The sequence below is a fragment of the Brassica napus genome, chromosome C2 (assembly GCF_020379485.1).
Source record: "Brassica napus cultivar Da-Ae chromosome C2, Da-Ae, whole genome shotgun sequence".
NCBI lineage: Eukaryota > Viridiplantae > Streptophyta > Magnoliopsida > Brassicales > Brassicaceae > Brassica > Brassica napus.
Window position 1 is genome coordinate 16,879,210 of NC_063445.1, and position 4,856 is coordinate 16,884,065.

General features: G+C 38.5%; 1 pseudogene; it reads right to left on the reverse strand.

Moving 5' to 3' along the window:
- Window positions 1-453: 453 nt before the first annotated feature.
- On the reverse strand, window positions 454-3,879 carry LOC125581795 (annotated as a pseudogene).
- Between the last annotated feature and the right edge of the window lie 977 nt (window positions 3,880-4,856).

Sequence of the window (4,856 nt, forward strand, 5' to 3'; positions counted from 1 at the left end):
AAAACGCATCGATCGATCCGTTTTTTTAAAAAATATAGCGAGGGACATTTCCCTCGGAATTTTCCGAGGGACAACTCCCTCGGAAAATTCCGAGGAACGGATCCCTCGGAATATACCGAGGGAACAGTTCCTCGGAATAAACCGAGGAAAAAGTCCGTCGGTATACTCCTATCGATCGATGTATATATGTCCAAACACGCATCGATCGATGAACTTCCGAGGAATTATCCCGACGAAGTTCTACCTCGGTATATTCCGAGGACTTTTCCGACAAACAAGGGATCCTCGGAATTTCCTCGGAAATTTATTTCCTCGGAATTCCGTCGGAAAATTCCGAGGGATTTCAGAGGAAAAAAGAAATTCCGAGGAATTATTTCCGACGACGTATTTCGTCGGAATTGCGTCGGAATAACGATATTCCGACGAAATTCCGACGATTTTTTCCCTCAGAATCCTTGATGTTTTCTTGTAGTGCATGTTGTTTAGGATAATAAATATAGCCTCTTTTACATGTATTGTATATAGATTTTTTTTGGTAGAAACGACACATCTGATTAAGATTGTATATTTTTTTACTACAATCAAATTTAACATTGGACGTAATCGAGTTCTTTTAGATGAGTTTTAAATATCTCGTAATATCATATGACAACTAGATGATGATTCATCCTGTCAGTTTCACGTTGTGTAGTTATGAAACTGGTTAAAATCATGTAACACAATTTGTCTTAAATGGGTCGAAGACAACCAAAACTTGATATAAATAAATAAATAAAAGTTGTTTCGTTCATTTCCTAGACTTCCTTTTGGCGGCTGCACTCTTAATGGCCGATTGGTTTGACTTTGAAGTTGCAGGAGCTGCTTCTTGCTTTTCTTGCTTGGTCACTGCACCTTGCGAGCCAAGGATTTGAGCTGCTCGCTTGTCCTTTCTCTTGGGCCTATAACTTGACCTCTCCCTCCTCGGAAGCCACCTTTCAGGGTCCGGACGTGGACCCGGGTTTGCCGAATCAAATCCTTTGGGATACCTTGGTTTCCTCTTCCTTGTCCTCTTTGCCTTGTCTTTTCTCTTCAATTCTTCCTGCATAGCCGCAGTGCCTTCCATGGGTTTTGCACCAGACGTCTTCTCTAGGTTATCCACATCAACAGCCTTCAACCCTGGTAACGGCTTTAACTGTTTCTCGTAACTTTCTGCTTTCTCAACATCGACACGAGCAAGTGTAGTCACAAGACCAACCAGAGCATCTATGCTTTTATGTTTTTTCACAATCTCCTCGTACAGCCGTGAAGCATCCTCTTCTTGACCATGTCTTAGCTTGAAGGAAGCAGCCTCCGGCATCAATATGCTAAGCTGCTTACTGTTGTTCTCAGTCTTTAAATTTGACCACCACTTAATTGCTGAGTCAAGAACAGCAGCAGCACCATCATTGTCCCCAGCTCGCTCTTTGAGGGCAACGATGGTGGCAACAGTTGCTGGAAAATGCTGAATATCAGTTATTCTGGACAGGGACTCTGCTGCTACATGAGGATGGTTGGCAGAAGCAGCAATTTGCGACCTGACCAAGAGAACCAACTTAGAATTTTCCGGAAACTTTTCAGCACACTGTCCAAGAAGTTCTTCGGCTTTGGCAGCCTTGTTCTCTCTCACCAAAACAGCAGCTTGAAGCAATGTAGGAACAACACTCTCAGGAAGCAGGCTCGGCAGTGTAGTACAAAGTTGTCGTGCCTGTGTTAAAGATTCTCTTAACTGGTTAAAGCCAAAATAAGCAAACAAGGAAAAAAGAAGTACAAACTATATATTCTAAGTTAAAAATAGTTTTGGCATTCAAATGTTTTTGAGGCTATTTACATGAGTTTAGGCCTCCAAATTATGGGAAAAAAAAATATTACAAAAGTTCTTAAAAATATTTTTAACCCCCCAAATTCGCTGAAAGTACCTGATCAATTTTATTTGTATGGAGGAGAAGAAGGACGCGATTAGAATATATAGCTTCCTTATGTTTCTGTGAAAGTTTTGCGTCAAGTGTTTGAGAAAGCTGAAAGGTTTGTGAGTCTTTTTCTTTGAGTTGATCAAGCTTCCCCAAGCTATCAGAAATATCTTTGTAACATTTCAAGGCAATAAGGTTGTTCACAGCAACAGCAAGTGACGGTTCATCGGCCAGGTTTCTTTTAATAATGTCTACATAAGAGCTGGTGGATTCTTGAGTTTGTCCAATTACCTGATGAAAAAAAAAACTACGTTATTAAAGACAGGAAGATATCCAGACAAAAGGTTAAGGGTAAAAAAATACCTGTTGGACATATGCTAATTGTACAGCAATTGGGGCAAGCTCTGTCTCAATATCCTCATCAACAAAACCTTCATCCCTGAGGGTTTCATGACCAATTCTGCCTCAAACCAACAATATTGTAAATCAGGAACTGATGTACATTGTAAAAAAAAACTTGCAAAATCAGTAGTCAAATGAATAATGTACTTAAATTGTTGATAACATAGAAAGAAAATAGTTTATACATCCCTACGTACTAGAATGATGTGATTGATCAAAAGCATGATGTTCAGTATTAACAACTGATTAACAAAATTAATTACTCTTATCGTATATATAGTACGTTAGAGAAGATTATATAGTGTTAAGTACCCCTTAGCAGCGAGCAAAAGTTGTTCTGCATCAGCATAGTTACAGTTTTCAATGAAAGAGCAAGCAGTGTTAAAAGCCAACTCAAAGCTACTAGTTGGCTTTATCCTCCTAGACTCCAATGCTCCTTGCACTTGAGAAGATTTACAAGCTGAAACCAAACCCGCCACGAAATTGACCTCTGCCTATTTAAGAGAACAACAAGTCAAAACAATAGAGAAGCCATTAGAGCTTTACAGTAAACACACTGTTGAGATGAAATGTAGTTCGATTAGACTGCCTTATGAAACCCTAGATCGATGGGAAGCTTATGGAAGGAGTGAATGACAGAGAGAGCATCATCGATCTTATTGTCTTTCACAAGAGCCACAACTTTGCATCGGATTGCGTCCTCATCGGCAGGTGCAATCGCCAAGACTGAAAACAATATCACAATCTCAGTTTCACCGCTATAAGATCAAGAATTATGGAGGAAGGATCGATGTAGAATACCTTGATCAGCGACCTTGACGGCTTGTTCATATTCAGATCGTTTGATATGAATACTGAGAGAAGTAAAGAGATCTTCGATTGCATGAGATGGCATGCTCCAAGCCCTTTCGTGGTGCTCTAGCTTGTAAGTTGAGAAAATACAGAAAATTATTTGAAATCCAAACTGATAATTAAATACGTTTAGCAAAAGAAAAGATTATATCAGTGGAGAAGGTTTATGATTATTATTATTAATAAATGGATAATCACTAAGCAGATTTATCGAGTGTTTAAACTTTTCTACAGCAGATAAGAAAAAGAGATTAAATAATTAAATCGGTGAAAAAATAATATAGACTATTAATGATAAAATACTTGACATTACGTGATATGTTGTGAATGAAGTGTTGGGGAAAATACTTCTGTTCTCATTACTGTCGACCAGAAGGTCCATATATATACAAGGTATTAGACCGTCATAAGGTCATGTTTATCCTAACAAGATAAGGATAAGGATAAACACTATGTTATAGATATACATAGAATATATACTAGATAAACACATAGTCTCTGGTTGTCTTTATCATGTCCCGGATTGGGCCTGCAGTACGGGCTGGTCCATGGTCGATCATCATTTGGTTTATAACACTCCCCCTTGATCGACACATCCGGTACAGGTTCGTTGCATGCTTAATGTTGCCTCATTAAAACCTCTCCTGAAAAACCTCAAAACCAATGTGGCAAAATGGGAAACAAAGGACAGGAAAAAGAGTACAACACATGAACTCCCTCAGATGAATGCATCACTGTAGTAGACGCATTCCCATCTGGTATCCGAGTCTTCTTGAACGTTGAAGTTGCCTATGACTTGGTGAAGATGATCAGCTAGATTCTCCTTGAATGAACTTGTAAGTCTTGGACGTTGGTATGTCTTTTGGAACTCCATTAAGATGTGGTCAGGATGTACATCTTTGCTGCTGATCACTCCATGTCTTGGTTGAACTGATGGTGCTTCAAACGGTGCTCGGATGGACTTTATAATCTGCAATAAAACTTTACTTGCAGGTCCTTTTTCATGTCCCACGGATTCTCTTTGGTTATATGGCTTTCCCAAAATGTGGACATTCAATATATATTGAGTCATAGACCCAGAACACATACGAACAACTTTACTTCATATCTTTCGTTCATTCGGACTTATATCTCTTCGTATGTGCCAATGGCTTTATCCATTGTAACCAATCATTCTTTATTTTCTTTTGTCGATCCATGTTGAGCTATAGACCTTGTCTATATTCGTTCATAATCATGAGTGTCTAAGGTCATACCATCAATAATTACTTGCTGCAATGAAACTCATCACACAATGAATTCGCAGTCATACACTCATGTCCTTTGTACATGGTTATCGATCTTTTCTTGCTTTAGGAATGCTTATAATCATTAAGCCACGACCAGACATCCTTCTGGTCACTATCCTGGTTTATGGTTCTCACTTAGGCGTGCTGACTTAATCATACACACACACACTGCTATGATTTTTCTACAGACTTTCCATATGTAAAACATAGCCTGTTTAATCAATCGATAACTTGTATCATTGAACCTTTGAACCATTAAACCTTTTTCTCTCAGTTGTTCTTTATTATGATCACAAGGAATTATAATATTTTCTGTATGGACTGACTGCACTAAGTAAATACTTAGTCTTTTATATTACTTACAGCTACTGTATATTAAAATCCATAA